Raw genomic sequence first — 21,329 nt, 5'->3', positions numbered from 1 at the left:
TGATATTAATATCAAAATTGTTGAAACTTTTTAGCAAATATAAATGTCACAATGTACAATCAAATGTCTTAAGGTGTTTTTAGGGTGAATTTTCTAATACTCATTTTCAATTTTAATTGCAGATTTGGTTTTATCAAATGATGAATTATCAGAGCTTACTCTAATAGAGATTGAACAAATACTTAACAACAATGGCAAAATACTTCGAGAATATGCAACAATGCGATTTCCCAACATGGATAACATCCACAGCATGAGACATGGCTCTTTGCAAAACAAATTAATATTGGATGAACTCCGTTATGATCGAGTTATGTTGGCTAAGCAACACAAGCAATTTTTATCACAAATGACAACAGAACAAAAATATGTATATGACCCAAATCCTTCAAGCTGTCAATTCAGATATGGGTATGGAGCTACAGGAAAGACTTTCATTTGGAATACTATCTCAACTACTCTTAGATCAAAGGGTCAAAAAGTCCTAACAGTTGCTTCAAATGGAATAGCTTCACTCTTGCTATCTGGAGGAAGAACAGCTCATTCCAGGTTTGCAATCCCCCTAACTCCTGATGAATATTCCACCTATAATATAAAACAATGAAGCCCACTAGCTTAGTCAATTTTGGCAACCAGACTTATTATTTGGGATAAAGCACCAATGATGAATAAATTTTTCTTTGAAGCACTAGATCAAACTATGAGAGACTTGCTTCAGCACATAAATCATTCAAGTTTACAGTTGCCATTTGGGGGGAAAACAGTCGTCTTTGGTGGTGATTTTAGGCAAATCCTCCCAGTGATAACAAAGGTATCTAGACAAGATATTGTTAATGCATTGATTAATTCCTCTTATCTATGGCATGAATGCAAGTTATTAAGTTTAACTCAGAATATAAGATTAAGGTCTTCAATAGAAGATGAAAGCGTAAGAGAACAAAAAGAATTTGCACAGTGGATCCTTGATTTAGGAGATGGAAAGCTTGCTCATTCAGAAGATGGATACAATGTGGTCCCTATACCACCTGAACTCTTAATTACAAATTTTAATGACCCAATTCCTACAATTGTTGAAGCTACATATAGTGACTACCTAAAGGATCCCACAAAGTTCAGGAATTTGCATGGCCGTACTATTTTGGCTCCAACAGTCAACATTGTTGAACAGGTTAATGATTATATGCTAGCTTTAAATAAAAATGAAAAAAAAAGTTTATCTCAACTCCGATTCACCTTCCTTTAAAGAAAGTGCAGCAGACAATCTGGCATCAATGCACACTCCAGAATTTTTGGCAACTATTAAATCTCCCGGACTTTGAAATCATGAGCTTTGCTTTAGGCAAGGCTGTCCTGTCATGCTTATTAGAAATATTGATCATTCAGTAGGCCTTTATAATGGTACTAGATTAGTTATCACAAGGCTTGGCAACAAAGTTATCGAAGCAGAAGTCTTATTATGATCTAATATTGGTGAAAAGGTTTTCATACCTAGGATGACATTAACTCCTTCGGATACAAAACTGCCATTTAAGTTTCAACGAAGGCAATTCCCTTTGATGCTCTCATATGCCATGACTATAAATAAAAGTCAAGGACAATCATTGGATTATGTTGGGTTACTCCTTAAACAGCCAGTATTCACACATGGCCAACTATATGTTACAATATCAAGAATTACTAATAAATATGGACTGAAGATTGTTATTTCTCATGACAATTCAAATAATTACACTAAAACCAACAATGTCGTTTATCATGAAGTTTTTAGAAATATTTGATTTTGCCGCTGTATTGTGTCACACACAATAAGTAAGGATTATATTCTCAATTTCTTTGAATTATTTCTTAACTATTTCTTCCTTATTTATGTCTCAATATTTTCTTTCTAAAATTTTACCAAGTTTTACCCTTATCATTCTATCTATATGTTGTACACATTATTAATTTACAAACTCACTTGGTATTTATGTTGTTTATTGCAGCACAGCTATCAAATTTAGAATGGAAAATTTGCACTTTTGCTTCAACAAACAAATTTTCTTTTCTTGCCATGTATTTATACTAATTTACCATGTTTAATTAATGCATGATCCAGAATTATTATTTACATCATTTTCATCATATTTCTAAGCTTCATAAATGTAGATGACAAACATATCATTATCCAATTTCTATATTTTCTTCTCATATATCTGTTATTAATTGCTCAAACTTAATCACCCACTCGCGCATATGCGCGGGCCTCTTGCTAGTTATATATAAAAACTATAATCATCCCTCACAACACCAAAATTTACCTTATTTTTATTTTTATTGTTTTTTTTATAAGTCTTTTGACTAAATCTTATAGTGGTCCATCAGATTTACGACTTACACTAATTTGATTCTCTAAATTCTAACGACAAGATAGTAGTCTTCTAAATTGAGCTCTGGCCACCTTATTGGTCCATGAACCTTTTTTCGGTGCTAACTCAACAAACACAGTAATGATGTGGCTTTTCCTTATCACCTTGGACTGGAGTGAAATGACTACATTTTAGTTTGAAGGTCAAAATGATATGTAACAATTGTTACGACATGTAAAAATCGTTTTAGATGCCAATAAGAGTCATAAAGACAAAATTTTGTCCTTTATTGGGGACTAAACATAAACATCAAAGTTTCACATCAGTCCAGCGTGGCAAGAGAGTGCCATATCATTATTGTGCTTGTTGATTCAGTGCAAAAAAAGAGTTTATGGACCACTATAGTGTCCGAAACTTAATCTAGGGGACCAAATAAAACACAGACATAAAGACACAAAATGACATAGACACGATAAAACATAAAATTTGAGAACTTGTTTGATACTCATAAACATAATACTACTTCCAATTTACCATTCTAACAAAATGACAATGTTATCCCTATCACAAACTATTAACATCACCTCTTACCATTATTTCAGTTCAAATTACCACCATTAAAACCACTATAACCACCTCTCTACCACCATTTCAATACAAATTATAACTATTAATAATGATAAATAGAGAATAAATTAAAAATTTAGATCAATCTAATTTAATATATAAACACAATTTTCAATCAAAATCTAAATAAAAAAATATATGAATTAAAAAATTAAAATAGAGAACTAGATGGTTCTGGCAACGATGAAGAGAGGCGGAAGAATTGTAAAAAAAGACGGAGGCAAAACTGAAAGAGGCGGAGAGACGAAAGTAGATCTATGAGGCTGATTGAGAGAGGGAGAAGGAGGCACGACAGAGGCGATGGCGGTAAATTTGACAAAGATAGATACAAAGCAAAGTCGGCGATGAATCTAAGCAGAGGGAGGCTCGAAAATAAGGAAGCAGAGAAGAGTTTAGGCAATGGAGATAATGAAGATGAGGAGGAGAAGGATGAGGAAGAGGAGGAGGAGGCAGTGGAGATAAGGAAGATGAGGAGAGGCAACAAAAAAGGACAAAGAAATGGAGGCGATAGAGAAGGACAAAGAAGATGATGAGGCGGCAGTTGGAGTGGGAGGCATGGAGGAAGAAAGAGGGCATTGAAAAAGAAGGTAGGAAAGAAGAGAAAAAGAAGTGAATTAGGGTTAAATGAAGAAGGGTATAAATGGAAATAGAAAAAGATAGTAACGACAAAGGTGGAAATTAAAAACTATGTCTGTGTCTCAAATGTGTGTCACAGGTTAAAGGTGGAACACTAAAAACATGTATTTTATGTTCATGTGTGTGTCGCCGTATCTATGATAATTTTATGTCTCATTAAACAAACAATATACATATGTCACTGTGTCTATGTCTCTGATGAATATGGACACCAACCAAACAGGCCGTTAGAATCTAGAGGACCAAATTTGCGAAAATTGTGAATCTGAGAAACCACTATAGAATACTGGAGAGTGAAAACATTTTTCTGAAAGTCTCAACATCTATGAACCCTTAACTCTCTTAATCATATTGTTTTCTCACTCGTTTATTATTGCCTTTGTTAAATTTCCTGTTTTTATACTAAGTGTTCTTGAAATCTTAAGTTTTTCGTCTAACTAGAATAATCAATTGACTATTGCTTTGCTTCATCTGTTAAATTGTCGTAGAAATTATAATCCACTCCCGTGGTATTATTTAAGACGATTCGGTACACTTGCCAATAGTTTATAGTTTGTAAAATCCACATCATGTTTCAACAATTCTTTAATTTCATAAAGATTTTAGTCCATATGAGTTGCTGCAAGTTAATTTAATATTTTTTTAATCAACAAATCTACACTGTAACTCCATGATAATTTTCAATTATTGTGCACGTACTTGGAGACAGTGATGGTCATATTACATCTCTTTTATCATCAATTAGAGTTTAGATTGTAATTAAAATCTATTGTATCAGGTAAATTTTTTTCCCAAGAATATGACTCTCTAGATTTCATAACTTGTAGTATACTATATGCTTCCATGTAGTAATTAGGAAGTGTCATTTATGTTCTGGTCTTCCTCTCTCTTTTAATTTACCTAGCCACCTGATAGGATTAATATTGGGCTAGTCCAATTAGAGAATTATACTATAAATAGAAGTACTACGTAATAATGTAGGATATGCATGATGTAGTGAAAACTCTACTTTCTCTCTTTGGCCCTAATTCTAGGGACTTCTCTTCTATTCTCTCTGATTATCTCTAATTCTCTCTAATTCTTTGATATAAATTCGTATCAAATGGTGCTTTCATTGAACAAATCTCCTATGTTTGATGGCATTGGAGATGGTTCCCAGTGGTTTATTCTCATTGAACAATTTTGGAATTCCCAAGGTACTCCTGAAGAGCAAAGATTATTGGAAACTTCCAAATACCTCACGGGCAAGGCTCTAACATTGTTTCGGTTATGGAATAAATTCAATCCTACTACAACTAGATCAGTTTTTGATATGGCATTTTTGCATCAGTTTGTGCCAAATTCTCGTCCTATACTGCCATCAGAAATTTCTTGGAAGGAAGTTTTAGATCTAGATATAGCTTTGGAAGAAATTAGAATATACTTAGATAAGTATCAACCTCAGCCAGAGGAAGAATGTGATTCCTCAACAGCCAATCCAAATCCAATAATTCAAACCAATTCAACGTCAAACAAATTTCAGAATTCAACATGAATATAGAACACACAGAAGAAGAAGCAACAGATTTTAATTTTGAATTTCAACTTCAACAACAAGAGGATTCAACAGAAAGTGCAGATCAAGCGAAAATTCAAATCTCATACCCAAATATTCAATCAAAATTTCAAGCTCCAGTTACAGAAATTTCAGATCAAGCAACAAAGCTGCAATCATCGATGTCAATTAGTAATTACAATGACGCAACAACACATTATCAGCAACAATTAAAAAGTTCATATCAAATTTCAAATAACACAGATCTAGAAAAGAGGAACAAAGAGATCTTCATGGAAGGCGGCGACAGTGTGCAGAGTGGCGAAGATTAGAGCAGAGGCAGCGATACCGGGGATGAAGCCGTCGCGATGGAGAAGGTGGCGTTCACGGATCACGACCCGGCAGCAGTGAGGGTGACGCGACCACCACCAAAACCACCGCATCTGAACTCACACGTGGCGGTCTTGGGTGGCGCCGACAACACTTCAATGCTGAACAGAGGAGGCGGCATCGAGGAAGAAGCACCAGCCGGTCTGACCCTAGGTAGCGGCATCGAGGTCGGCGCGTCCACGATGGGCTAGCGGAAACTCGTGACGGTGGAGGGGAGAACAGCGTCAGTGAAGACGGAGGGCAAAACAACAGCGGTGACCGGTGGAGCTTGGGGGCGAGTGGCGGCTTTGGGAAGAGGCAGGGAGAACTCGAACAGCGAACAGCGGAGGGACGAGAGCCGGACGGCAACGGCGGTGCGTCCATGCGAGCTCGCAACGGCCGGCGGTGCGAGGGTTGGAGCTACAGCGGTGGTTTTCCATGGAACTGCGAGTGTGGATTCAGAACAAGGTCGATTAAAGAAGCAGAGCACGAAAAAAGGGGAGAAAAGATGCAATTTTGAGATAGGTTACAAATGACGCTATGCATTGGAGACCCTTGGGGTATGTAGTGGGCCAATGGCAAACCCAATTCCACCAGTCTGAAGCCAGCACAACTTTTTTGTTAACGGATCAAAACTCAAATCATAATTTTTGCTGAAGGTATATTAAGGTTCATTATGGGTTATTTGATTGTTTTGGTTCAGATGCAGGAAGCTTGTTATCTTTCAATTGGTAGATATTATTTTAAACAATGTGATCTTGGTGGCCAATTTTTATTTTAATTTTTAAGTAATAGTATAAAAAATATATATTTTTTAATTAATTTTGTTTAGTACTTATAATTCACATTTACGATTTTAATTAGGCTTTATATTTTTTTCCAACCTTGAGAACAAGGTTGTTTTGAAGGGTAGGATAATGATAGGATTAATATTGAGATAGACAAATTAGAGAATTATACTATAAATAGGAGTATTATGTAATAATGTAGGATATACATGATGTAATAAAAATTTTACTTTCTCTCTTTGATTTTAATTTTAGGAATTTCTCTTCTATTCTCTCTGATTATCTCTAATTTCGTCTAATTCTTGATATAAATTCGTATCACCACCATGGTCCATGTAATCCCATTTTTTATTTTCCATTTTATAAAAGAAATGCAAAATTTCTTTTCATTATTTTTTTCTTTGCACTAACATGGTAATTATAATTTTTTACCACCATCAATAGTTGCTAACAAGTTATAATTTTATTTATACATTGAGTTTATGAATTATGTTCCATTATTATGTATTTGTTATCGCTTGCCTTTTTTCTGCATCGGGTGTAGAGAAGCAGTAATCTTTAGCCCTTTTTTCACCGAAATCTTATATGATGTTGCAACGATTTTTTATACAAGTGGTACTAGAAAAGGTGCGTGTACGTAAGTATTGGACAAACATCAAACAATTGTTACAGTTTTTGCTTTTTTTTTTTTAAATATTCATCCAATATAAATTTATCTAATTCTTAACAAAATATCTTCTCAGATTATTAAAGTCATTTTTTTCTTTTTAGAAAAGTTTATTATTTAATTAAGAAAAATGTATTCCGAAAATGAAAATCCGAGTAAAGTAATGAGAGTTATTTTAATGATTGCGAACGTAATTAATATTTATTATTAATTGAAAAATAGTAGCTAGATATTTGTATTATATATTTTAAATTATGAAAAAAATAAATATGAAATATGTGTAAACAATTCTTATTAAATATACCACATGCTATTATGAAATTGTTCTATAATTATTCTCGTTATTTTAATAAATTATGCCATTTTTAGTTTGGTTTTATTTTTTTTTAAGAGTAAACTACCATTTCTATCCACGAAAGTTGAAAACGCTGACATATCTACCCATAGAAGATGAAAATTACCATTTGTATCCATAAAAAATAGTTTTTGCAAGCAAAATTATCCAAACCCTAAAAAATTAAATAAAATTCCTAAACTACCCTTCTCTCCACCACTATCATCTCCTCCCTCCTTTCTCTCTCTCTCTCTCTCTCTCTCTCTCATTTCTCTCAGCCACCCAATTCCAAAATCAACCACATACCACCGTATCACCCTCCTCATCACTGTTCACCCCCTTCTCCGCCAGCAACGTCGCAGGCTTACGCCGAGACCAGGAACACCGCGCCAACTTCTCCTCGCTACCATCACCATCGGCCTCGAACCAGAGACTACTGCATCAGAGACCCTCCTCTTCACGCTACCTTATCGCTGCCATAGCCAACCCTCTTCACCTCTTTTCGCGTCGTAGAACCACCACCGTCGTTTTCTGATCCCTGCCATTGTTATATCTACCTCTCCCCTGATTTCCTTTTGCTTTGTTCTTCATTACAGGTTCATGAACCAACCCATTTTTTGCAGGCTCCAATGGTGTCTCCCCGCAGGTGGAGCATCAGGCCTTCACCCCCGAAGAGGACGACACCATAATCAGAGCTCACGCTCGGTTCGCGGATGAGATATTTTCCGACGAGTCGCGGTAGCGGAGAGTGATTAATAGCGCGATTGCGCCGCTGAGGGATTCGGAGTAGAGGAAGGAAGGAAGAGAAGGATCAAAGCGTAGAGTAGAATTCATCGAAGAAGGCGATGCAGTCGTCGATGGCGGGGTTGATGTCAGGGATGTGGGCGATGAGGCCGTCGCAGAAGCCGTGGCCCTAATGGTTAATGGCGCAGGTGGCGAATCCGACCTCGGCGAAGTAGATGGTGGTGAGCTGGAGGAACCAGCTGGATTCGCTGGTAAATCCGTGAACTAGGACGAGGATTCCAGTGACGGTTGCGGGGGGGTAGCAGGAGCCACCATTGAGTGAAGAGCTTGAGGGGTGGTGGTGGGTGAAGGGGGTGGTGGTAGGATTTGAGATTAGAAAGAGAAAGAGGGGTGGTGACAGGGTGAAGAGGGTTAGGGTTAGAAAGGTGATTGGGTGAAGGAGGTGGTGTGGTGGTGAAGATAAGGGTAATTTAGGAATTTTAGGTAATTTTTTAGTGTTTGGATAATTTTGTTGTTCGAAACCCATATTTCATGGGTACAAATGGTAATTTCCTTTTTCTATGCGTAGATATGTCAGCGTTTTCAACTTTTGTGAGTACAAATGGTAATTTATTCTTTTTTTAATTATTAACGACTGATTACTATTTTTGGCATTGTTATCATCATGACTTGAAAAATTTTATGTTATAAGAAAAACTTCTAAAGTCTGGATATTATTTTGAATCTTTTGTAAAATGCAAATCAAATATTGTGCCAATTTTTAAATAAAAGATTAATTTTTATATTAAAATTAAATATATTTCAATAAGTTATATTCAATATATATATGTATTTTCAAAATTATAATAACATCTGGGTTGACATTCATTTGAAAATAAAATAAAAAAACTATTTGAAACTATGTCTAAATTAAATATCATTTTAAAAGTTTTAGATTTATTTTAAATGTAATCAATTGGATGTAATTCAAACTAATAATTTTTAAATTTTAATATTTATATTAGAACCTATTAGTTTAAATAAAATAGTGTATAATTTTAAATTATAAATTAATGTATATAAATTATATTAGATAATTTGTTTTTAATTTTAAAAATAATTAAGAGTAATTTACTTAGATGTTATTAAAATAATAGTTGAATAATTATATATTGTAAAAAATAAAATAAAAAATTTGTTTCAGAGTTAAAAATAAAATTTATTTAAATTAAACATTAACAAAATTTGATATATTAGAGACAAAAAAATATAATTTATATTATTTTATATATATCATATTCTTTTTTTATCTACTAATTATTATACAAGTATTCTAATAAAAAATGTTTAGTTCTTAAACTCATACTTTAGCCGATTTTCTTAAAAAAATTTCAGATTCAGTTTTTGTCTCCACCATTTGTGTTTTCTTTTTTTTTGTTAACGGTCTACGGGTCTAGCCCACAGACGAGCCCAAACCGCAGGAACCGGAGTCCCCAACCCTAAGACCAGACTCGGTGAAGAAGAACGCCTCCATCTCCATTATGCGACCGAGATTCCTCGCAAGTTTCAATCCAACTGCTGCCTTCCGCTGTCTGCTTCCTCACCGTCGCCGATCTTCCTGTCGTCGCCTGCATCGGTGCCTTCTTCTGGATCTTCACCGGCGATGCTTCTGTAACGCCTAAATCACCCACTCGATCTCGACTTGCTGGGAGCACCAAGACAGAAGCTCGACGCCTTCTCCTTCGAGGTTCATCAACGATTTTGGAGTCCGATTGTTGCTCTCTGTTTTGTCAACGGCGCTAAACATCTCCACTCCAACGCCGACGAACACCTCCTTTGCTGCCACATGTCCAATTCAGATATGTTTCCCACCCTTAACTATTTAGATTTGTTTCTCACCGTTAGCAACCCTGTGCGTGCGTGCTTGTGATATGTTTCCCACCCTAAACCCACCCCGATAATCATGTGTGGACGGAACTATTCTAAACTAGATCCAATAGGAATCTTCTTAATGTTGTTCTCCGAGTGCAGAACTAGCCTCGTCCTCAAAAGGTGGCATCGCTGGGTCTTCCTAGATACTCTAGTAGGTAAGTCTGAGTATGTCTGATCGTAACCTGCTCCTTAATTAGCATACTCCTCAAGCTTGGGCTCAAGCTTGGCCTTAGGCTTAGGTGCAGATGGAACAACAACAACAAGGGCCAGTGTAGCAAGAACCTTAGGGACAACAGGTGGATTAGCTCCATGAATCTCAAATCCCTCAAACGGACCTGCAAGATCAAGGATTGATGAATCGAAAGATATAGTAAGATGGTGGACAAACAAAATGTAAGTATGAATTTTGGTCGAAGCTGCCAAAATTGCACTCGACACCTAGAGGTCTAGATGGCAGTCATGCCCCTCTAAATAGTGGGTGAACTTGATCATCATCCCCATCTGTGAATCGTAGGAGGTAGGGAGAAGAGATAGAAATACATACTGTTTGAGACAGAGTCTCAGAAGGGGGAATGAGTTGGAAGCACAAATAGCGCGCGCACACACACATATCACCAGACATAACCTTTTTGTTATCACAACCACCATCCCGGAGTCATATCTCGTATACATAAATTCGCAGAACTACTACAGAGCACCATCGTCCAGCTTTCAAATCAAAACCAGAATAGTTTACTCACGGAACTAGTGCATAGCACTATTGTGCACTTTCATACCCAGTCTAGGTTCGCAGAACTTTCACACCTGCAGGTCATATTTGCATAATCATTCCTTTTAAAATAAACTAGGACTTATATCTTTAGCAACGTGTTCAAACAATTCATGTTTGGGAAACTCTATTTTGCTCAGGGATAGGTCTATGGTTATGTCATAATCATTTCTCAAATATCTCAATATCAAATATGCAAATTCTCAAAGTGACTTGCACACTTCTTTTCAACAACACCATACACTTCCAATATCCTCAATTAAGCCTTTAAATTGCCAAGCCAACAAAATCCATCCCAATCTATAGCCTTTATTAAACAAACAGCCCAAAACACATCTTATCTCATTTATCAAGGTTCAAGGTCAAAATTTGCATAACGGGGTTTTATTAACTCTAATCCAGTGGCCCTAATCAATCTTGGACTCTAAGAGTAACACTCGTTTGACATCATAAGGATTAACAATTTCATATTCAATAGAATAATTCTTAAATATAGCTGGGTACTCATTCAAAAACCATTGTCTTTTAAATTTAGTTTAACTTCAAAGTACAACTATTTAAAACACAACTCTGCTTCTCAAAATTCACCAAAAATAACAAAATGCTCCTTCATTTTCAATAATATTTTATATATGATAGGGTTCTAACAATAACATCTTTCAGGTTAGATTTGGTCCCAACTCATTTGGTATATATAAAAATTTATGAAGAATTTATAAGGTGCTGCAGTTACAGGGTTTTAAAATCAGAAGACTAGAAAAATGCAGCCACTTCATAAATTCTTATAAATTCGCTCATTGATCATCTAACTTCACAATTTTACAACGAATATTAGAGACACTAACTTCACCCTCCTTTTAGTCTCAATGCATTTGGGTCATTGTGCAATTAAAATAAAAATTAACAAGTAGATTTTAAAATCACCGAATTTCTTTCACTAACCCAAATGACCTGAAACTTCACAAGAGATAATTGTGCTCCCCATCTTGTAACAACCTAACTTCTAGTATGTCATGATCACACTAGAGGCTAAGTGTTACTAACTTACTTTCCTTAAATTTAACTAATATTTTATTATAGGAGCCTAATTCGTTGTACGGAATTATTTTGCAAGGTAATTTTAATTTTTTCTTTTGAAAATGCGTTCGGTTTGATGAACAGAGACCTTTATAGATAAAATCACAGATAATAATAGATAAAGCAGTACCAAAAATTTCACGTATTTATATCGCTTGTTAATTAAAATCAGTAGTTATGATATCTCCAGGAGTAGCTAGTTATTAACTATTTACATATATACACATATGACATTTCCTAATCCCTCTAGATTACAAAAACGAGGGAATAACACTCTAGTTCTTCAAAATCTTGAGCCAAGATGACGTTATCAAAATACAAAATATCATCCATCACTTCTCTGCACGATCATACGTTATTACTGGGTCGTCGGTGCTCCATCTAAAGGGGAGAACAGGGATAAGAACTTGGAGATTCTTTGTAAGGTTGGGGTTGTTAGTTAATTTCTTTGATTCTTTGAGGTTTAACAAACAAATATTAGAATACAGAAAGACATTATACAGACAAAGAATTTAAAACAACATCACGCAGAGAAAGAATTTAAGAGGCACACGCATACACATGGAATATACATATAGCAAAAAAGTATGCACAAATAAGTATGATGCATGTCTGTCCTATACAGGTCATGAGCTCACGTGTCAGTTCACACTCTGCAACCCGATATTACCCAGGCACAAGACCCGGATATGGCTTTCCTGTTACATCAGTTGCATACAAGTTGTATGGCCAAAGCCACATCAGTTGACTTGAAGTCGTATAGTCGAAGCCACATTAATTGACTTTTAACCCATTTTTTACAGATATGCGTTCCCCTGGAAAGCAATTCTCAGTCCGTGCGTGTCCTACTATATAGTCGATGCCAAAGCTCAATCAACATTCACTTTTCAGTTTTCCTTTTTTATAAATCTTTTTTAGTTCCTTTCTCTATTCTTTCTATTTCTTTTCCTTAACGATTCTTTTCAATTATCAGTTTTCAATCGCTGTAAATCCTCTTAGTTCCTTTTTTATTTTATTCCTTTCTCTCAAATACATTCTTCGATATCCATTTTTTGTCCTTTATTCTCATGTCATTATTCCTTCTCTATTTTCTTTTATAATCTTAATTAGTCTTAGTCTTGGTGCTGGGCGCCCAATACCTAAATTTGGAGTAGAGTTGGGCACAACCTTATGGAGCCAGACTTTAGCCCTTTATTCTTTCTCCCATTGCATGAAGGCGCTGTGCTTCTATTCTTTGATGCTAGGCACCACTCCTTGGAGCCGGACTCCGGGTTTAGGCGCAGCTTGGCATTCTAGCCATTGGGCTTTTCTTTGGGCCTGCACCTTCAGCTTATTTTTGTGTTGAATTTTATCCTGATTTGCTTGATTTAAGTCTGAAAATATAATTATTCTAATATAACTCCAAATATATAATTATTTATCAAAACATCACTAAAAACATAAAGATTTGATTTAAAAACTAAGAAAACAAATGAAAAAGAAGCTCAAAAAGTTGTTAAGATGACGTGTCAACACCAAACTTAAAACTTTGCTTGTCCTCAAGCAAAAAGAAAGATAAGTCTTGAATATAAGCAGATTTCGAATAACTTAATAAGTCTTGAATATTTTGGAATTAAAAATCTTTTCAAAAACTAAGTTCCAAATTCTATTATAAGAATCCTTTTAGACTTGTTTTGTCCCTTAAGCACCTTGCTTAACACTTTAACCGAGAGAGACTTTTGAAGTTTCTTGACTATAAGTATTTTGTCTTAAGGTAGCTCTTAGCATATTTTCAACCGATAATTTCGGGCCAGTTGGCCCAAGTTATCAGGTGATATAACACCCTTCGGATCTAATCACCCAAGTCTCTCCTTGACATAATCACACCACAAGCACATAACTAATGTGGGCTCTCAATTGATAATCTTGAGCCAATTAGCCTAAGTTATCGGGTGATGAAGTACTCCTCGGATTTAATTGTCCATGTCCCTCCTTGAAACATAAACATTACAGGCACATAAATGGGCTCTAGTCATTAGTGCGAGAGCCTTATTACTTTTGAATATTCATGATTTTTTCTTATGTTTTTCTTTCTTTGTTTGTTTTCTCTCTATCTTCTTCGTTTTGTTTTAAGGATTTTTAAAGTCTAGAATATCATAATGTCTCCAGAATCTTTGTTTTCTTGGAGATTTTTTTTTTTCTTTTCTTCAAGATCATTCAAATACTTTTAAATTCATGGAATATAATCATGCTCACTGACCACCACATTTTGATAGAGCTTTCTTTCTTATTTATTCAATCAAGGGTCACTCTTGTTACTATAGTGTCCGAGGACAGTTACAAAGTAGTAAGAAAAGAAAAGAAGAACAAGAAAACAAAAAAATAGAAATATAATGCAAGGATAGAAAAGAAGAAAGAAAATAAAAACAAAAAGAAACAAAGACAAAACAAGTAAAGACAAAACAAAAGATAAAATAAAAATGAAAAAAAGATAAAAAAAAACCACCACACAAAATTAATTTATCGAAAGTCATCATTCATCATCATCTTTATTCTCGGTCTCAACCATTCCTTTTGGGATTTTTCTATTATTCAAAACTCTTTGTTTTTTTTCTAACTTACTAACACCAAACATAGAAATTTGCCAAAATTTTAAATATAAATATTTTAAGTGATATGAGAATGCATGTGCAAGCAGAAGGTGTATATTGAAGGATGATGAGAAAATATTGGAAAAAAAGGACCATTAATCAGTGGTGATTATGCAAAGAAAAGAAAATAAAGAAGATCATGCATGCAAAATTTTGAAAAATCAATTTTTGTTAAGTTAAAAAAAAATTAAGAACAGAAACAAGAAGTAAAATCTTTTTAGAGAGAAGATCCATGCTTTCCCAAGTAGGCTTGGCGCTGGGCACCAAGCTTTGGAGCTGGGCATTGCCCATCAAGAAAACAAGAGGCGCCAGGCATGAAGAGTAGGCGTTAGGCTTCTCTCCAAATTTTGTTCCCCTAGGAGCTTTCCCTTGCCTTGGGCGCTGGGCTCTAGGACATGGAGCTGGGCACCACCTTCTTTCACCCTGCGAAGGAGCCTAGCTCCCTCTTTGGGCGTTGGGCTTCACACTTATCTCTACTTTTTTTAAGACATTGAAAAATTTTGAAAAACAACGTGGACCAATATGATGAAAGTAAAAAGAAAAAAAATGCAAGAGAATCAATAAAGAAGAAGAAGGAGAATGCATTATGGAATACTTAAAAAAAAAAAAAGAAGAAAAATACTAACGGTTGGGTTGCCTCCCAACAAGTGCTCTTTTAACGTCACTAGCTTGATGTTGAGTCCTCTAGATTGAGAGTTGGATTGTTTCATGGCATGTCCCTCTAATGCCTTCCTTCATTAAATATGCATCTTCCGGCTCTTCTTCCTTGTCCGTTACGAACTCCATAAGTTGGAGAGGGTTTTTAAGAGATCCTTTGCCCACAATCTCTTGGACTAGAAAGTCACTGATGTCAACCTTCGTACAACTCTCGGACACACTAGGGTATTGCATGGCCTTGAAAATATTAAAAACCACTTGTTCATCATGTACCTTTAGTGTTAGCTCACCCTTTTGAACGTCTATGAGTACTTGTCCGGTGGTTAAGAATGGTCTTCCTAGATGATGGAGGTGTCCTCCTCTTCCTCCATGTTAAGGATCATAAAATCAGCCAGAAAAATGAACTTTCTAACCTTGACCAATGCATTCTCTACTATCCCAAGTGAGAACTTCATTGATTGGTCGGCTAGTTGTAGTGAGATTCTTGTGGGCTTCACTTCTTCAATATGTAACCTCTTCAACATGGATAAGGGAATCAAATTGATGCTAGCTCCTAAATCAAAAGAGCTTTACCAATGGTGATATTCCCAATAGTGTAGGGGATTTGGAAACTACCGGAGTCTTTTAACTTTTGTGATAATTTTCTTTGAATAATGGCACTATACTCCTTGGTGAGGATGACCTTTTCTTCCTCCTTGAAATTTCTCTTCTTGGATGATAGCTCCTTCATGAATTTGGCATAGAGTGGCATTTGTTCTAAGACTTCAGCGAATGGGATGTTGATTTGTAGCTTCTTAAAAATCTTTAAGAACTTGGAAAAGTTCTTTTCTTGATTTTGCTTCCCAAGTTTTGAGGATATAGAATCTTTAATTCATGGCTTTTCACCTTTTTCTTCTTGGCCTCTGTTGGTGTATCAGCTTTTTCTTCCTCTAGGTTCTTATCCTTTATCTCTTTTGGAGGTTCTTCAATTTTTTTCTCATTCTCATTGGGAAGATCTTTGTTGATTTCTTTGCCCCTCCTTAGGGAGATAGCCTTACATTCCTCCCTAGGATTTTGGATTGTGTCACTAGAAAAGGAATTTGGAGGCTTCTCTGTCAATTGTTTAACAATTTATCCCATTTGCACTTCTAAATTTCTGATTGAAGCTTCTTGATTCTTGAAGTTGGCTCTTGTTTTTTGTATGAAGCTTTGTGTTTATTGTATGAAGGAGTTGGTGGTTTGGAAAAGTTTTTCAATAGCAAGCTCAAAAGATGAAGCCTTTTGATGGTTAGCTTGCTGTTGAAAAGGGCCATTATAATTCCTTGGTTCATGATTTTTCCAACTAAAATTGGGATGATTCGTTCAGCCGTGATTGTAAATTTTGAGAATGGATCATTCTCTGACTTTGTGGAATGTCCCATTAAGTTTACTTCCTCCACAGATGGTTAGTCCTCCTTGCTCAATTCACACTCTTCACTTGGGTGTGTTCCCCCACCCAAATCACATAGGGCTTGCATTTCAATGGCTGAAACTTGCCTATGTTCAAATTATTGTGTGAGTGAAAAAATTTGTTGAGTCAAGAGTTTATTTTGAGCAAGGATTGCATCCGTTGTATCCAATTCCATTACACCCTTTTTAGTGGACATTTCGGATGAATAAATGAAGTTATTAGCCGTCACTATTTTTATAAATTCCAATACCTCCTCAGGGGTCTTTCTATGTAAAGATTCTTCAGCTGATGAATTAATCATCGTTCTTGAGGTTTGAGAGACTCCATCATAAAAAGTTTGGATTTGAAGTCATTTGGAAAAGGCATGATGTGGACATTTTCAGAGCATCTCTTTGTACCTTTTTCAAACTTCATTGAGTAATTCGCCCTCCTTTTGGAAAAAGAAATTAATTTCATATCTTAACCGGGCTAACTTTTGGGGAGGGAAATACTTGGTTAGGAATTTGCTAACTAGGTCCTCCCAAGAAGTAATGTTGCCCAAGGGTTGAGTTTAGAGCCATTGTGTGGCCCTATCTCTTAAAGAGAAAGGGAATAGCCTAAGCTAGATGGCTTCAGGGCTAACTCCATTGCTCTTTATTATGTCACATAGCTGCAAAAAATTTGCTGTGTTTCTTTGGATCTTCTTGCGGGCTACCACCGAATTGGTCCCTTTGTACCAATTGTATTAATGATGGCTTTAGTTTAAAGTTGTTAGCTTGAATCGTATGCTTCACTATGCTACTTCCGCAATAGTGTAGTCGCCAAGAATCCTTCTATTATTATTTTTCTCTGCCATCTTTTCTACGTCTTCTCTCCTAGCCCTTAATCTCTTCCTTATTTGCGCAAGCATTTTTTCAATTTCCAGATTGAAAAGAATGCGATTTTTCTCCCCTTGCATGCATAAAAATAACAAGAAATCAAATGTACCGTACGGAATAAACAAAATAAAGAAGGAGAAAAAGAAAAGAAAAGAAACAAAAATACTAATGACACGTCATCTTAAGCGATATTTAACGTTCTTTTTCATTAATTTTCTTAGGTTTTAATTAAATTTCTTTTTTTTTAAAAAAAATTTAATAAATAATCAAATATTTGGAGTTAGGATAGTGTTTTTATATTTTCAAGAGTTTTTGGCTAAAAAACTAGCAACAATTAAAGCTTTCTACAAAAAAAAAAGACACAAGTATAGTATAGGCGTAACCTAAGGAACAGAAGTGCGCCCTAAGGAAAAGAGGAAATGGAGCAAAAAACATGTATGCATGCCTGGCAGATAGGCATGCACGCCTGGCGGACCCCCTTTGTAACAACCCGAATTTTTATGCCAACACGATGTTTTACAAAATATGTTATTTTCAGCAAACAGTTTTATTTCAATGAGTCAATTTTGAGTTTCGAAGTAAAATAAATGATAATATAATTTTATTATTATGTTATTAATTTATTTCACATACTATAATAATAATAGAGCCTAGATAATAATAATATTATTATTATCAAGTCCGATATTTGCCGATATACGTAATTATCAGTATTTTCTGGTGAGTTTAAAGTTGTTAATGCTTCACCAAATATCTTTCATCCTTAAGTTACTAACGTCATTTATATTAGTAACTCATAAACCCTATACATATATTATTATTATATGTGTTTTAATATATCCAGTTTTCATAATTATTCGCTTAAGATATTTATAACTTGAATCGCAGACTCAAAAGCTCTAAAACTTGATACCTAGCCAATAATCATCATCTAATGTTATCATTTCCTTAGTTCCATTCATTTTGGACGAATGCATTAAGGAAACAAAAGAAAAGAAATGAAAACGTGGCTTATATATATATATATAACCGTGACACCTAGCCATGCTTTAACATCGCAAATCATCATTCATCACCATCAGCCTTTAATCATCATCATTCTCACCGAACTTGGAAATAAAAGAAGGAAAGAAGGCCAACAGTGAGAAGAACGTGTTTTTCATGGAAATCAAACTTCTGGCTTCGATTTTTTATGTTTCGTAACTCCAATAAAAAATCTAATCCAACTAAAATGTTCGTATCTTCCTTCTCTACACGTTGACTTTACTTTTGTTCGGGAGAAGCTGACGGTAAAGTTTTCCCTAAGTTTGATCGTTCGCCCGGTTGGTGTATGGTGCACGGAATTGTGATCACACTTTTCACAACTCCGGTACAACTAACCAGCGAGTGCACTGGGTCGTCCAAGTAATACCTTACGCGAGTAAGGGTCGATCCCACGGAGATTGTCAGCTTGAAGCAAGCTATGGTCATCCTGTAAATCTTAGTCAAGCGGACTCGATTGGTTATGATTTTTGATAATTGAAAGATAAATAAAATGTAAATTAAAATAATCATACTTATGTAATTCATTGGTGGGAATTTTAGATAAGCGTTTGGAGATACTTTGTTGCTTCTGAACCTCTGCTTTCCTATTGTCTTCATCCAATCATGCGTGCTCCCTTCCATGGCAAGCTGTATGATCCTCTCAGTGAAAATGGTCCAAGTACGATTTCTGCATGGCTAATCAACTGTCGAATTTCTCGTCTCGGATGAAAAATACCAGGTACAGCTACTGCACGGCTAATCATCTGTCGGTTCTCACTTGTGTCGGAATAGGATCTCTCTATCCTTTTGCACACTGTCACTGCGCCCAACATTCGTGAGTTTGAAGCTCGTCAAAGTCATCCCGTCCCAGATCCTACTCGGAATAGCACAGACAAGGTTTAGACTTTCCGGATCTCAGGAATGCTGCCAATTGGTTCTAGCCTATACCACGAAGGTTCTAATCTCACGGACTCGGTCCGTGAATCAGAGACCCAAGAGACTATACTCCGGCTGTCGCCCAATGACTACGTTGAACATCATGTAGACCGCTTGTGGTTGTCAGGCACGCGGATCTTGGCTAAGCGAGTAACAAAAGTAGTGGGTGATTGTCACGGGTCATCCCTTCATTCTGAGTTAACTGAATTAAGTACGATAGTATATCTTGGAGAAGAAGTAAGCATGAATTGAAAGAGAAACAATAGTACTTGCATTAATTCATGAAGAACAGTAGAGCTCCGCACCTTAATCTATGAGGTGTAGAAACTCCATCGTAGAAAATACATAAGAGAAAAAGGTCAAGGCATAGCCGAATGACCAGCCTCCCAAATGTAACATAAAACTCCAAAGATAGATCAGCTCCCCCGATTATAATAGTAAAAAAAGTGCTATTTATACTAAGCTAGTTACTAAGGATTACAGAAAATAAGTAACTAAGTGCAGATAGTGCAGAAATCCACTTCCGGGGCCCACTTGGTGTGTTCTTGGGCTGAGCATTGATCTTTACACGTGCATAGGCCTTTTCTAGAGTTAAAAGCCAGCTTGGATGCTAGTTTGGGCGTTTAACTCCAGTTCTGGTGCCAGTTCTAGCGTTTTACGCCAGAAAAGGGTCTCTGGCTGGCGTTTAAACGACAGTTTGGACCATCAAATCTCGGGCAAAGTATGGACTATTATACATTGCTGGAAAGCTCAAGATGTCTACTTTCCAACCCAATTGAGAGTGCGCCAATTGGGCTTCTGTAGCTCCATAAAATTCACTTCGCGTGCAGGAGGGTCAGAATCTAACAGCATCTGCAGTCCTTTCTCAGCCACTGAATCAGACTTTTGCTCAGGTCCCTCAATTTCAGCCATAAAATACCTGAAATTACAGAAAAACACACAAACTCACAGTAAAGCCCAAAAATGTGACTTTTGTATAAAAACTAATAAAAATATAATAAAAAGTAACTAAACATACTAAAAACTTAAAAATAATGCCAAAAAGCGTATAAATTATCCGCTCATCACAACACCAAACTTAAATCGTTGCTTGTCCCCAAGCAACTAAAAATAAAATAGGATAAAAAGAAGAGAAAATGCAATAAATTTCAAAATTATCAATTATGCTTAGTTCCAATTAGATGAGCGGGACTAGTAGCTTTTTGCTTCTGAACAGTTTTGACATCTCACTTTATCCTTTGAAGTTTAGAATGATTGACATCCATAGGAACTCAGAATTAAGATAGTGTTATTGATTCTCCTAGTTCAGTATGTTGATTCTTGAACACAGCTACTTTATGAGTCTTGGCCGTGACCCTAAGCATTTTGTTTTCCAGTATTACCACCGGATACATAAATGCCACAGACACATAACTTGGGGAACCTTTTCAGATTGTGACTCAGCTTTGCTAGAGTCCCCAGTTAGAGGTGCCCAGAGTTCTTAAACACTCTTTTTGCTTTGGACCACGACTTTAACCGCTCAGTCTCAAGCTTTTCACTTGACACCTTCACGCCACAAGCACATGGTTAGGGACATCTTGATTTAGCTGCTTAGGCCAAGATTTTATTCATTTGGGCCCTCCTATCCATTAATGCTCAAAGCCTTGGATCCATTTTACCCTTGCTTTTTAGTTTAAAGGGTTATTGGCTTTTTACTCTTGCCTTTTGGTTTAAAGAGCTATTGGCTTTTTCTGCTTGCTTTTTCTTTTTCTTTCTCTTTTTCTATTTTTTGCCAATTTTTTTTTTCGCAAGCTTTGTGTTTTTCACTGCTTTTTCTTTGCTTTAAGAATCAATTTTATGATTTTTCAGATTATTAATAACATTTCTCTTTTTTCATTATTCTTTCAAGAGCTAACAATTTTAACATTCATAAACTTCACTATAAAAAATATGCACTGTTCAAGCATTCATTCAGAAAACAAAAAGTATTGCCACCACATCAAAATAATTAAACTAT

The 21,329-nt window shown here is 35.7% G+C and overlaps 1 long non-coding RNA gene across 1 annotated transcript; it reads right to left on the bottom strand.

Annotated features, from left to right (window-relative positions):
* Positions 1-9,276: 9,276 nt before the first annotated feature.
* On the bottom strand, positions 9,277-10,964 carry LOC140180348 (uncharacterized). Its single transcript, XR_011874361.1, has 2 exons — positions 10,500-10,964; positions 9,277-10,290 (listed from the first exon to the last, which is right to left on the bottom strand). It is a non-coding gene; the product is annotated as an uncharacterized lncRNA (long non-coding RNA).
* Positions 10,965-21,329: the final 10,365 nt, after the last annotated feature.

This window comes from Arachis hypogaea, chromosome 16 (assembly GCF_003086295.3).
Source record: "Arachis hypogaea cultivar Tifrunner chromosome 16, arahy.Tifrunner.gnm2.J5K5, whole genome shotgun sequence".
In the NCBI taxonomy this organism is placed as follows: Eukaryota; Viridiplantae; Streptophyta; class Magnoliopsida; order Fabales; family Fabaceae; genus Arachis; species Arachis hypogaea.
Note: the sequence above shows the minus strand (reverse complement) of the source record. Positions and strands in the feature narration are given on the sequence as shown.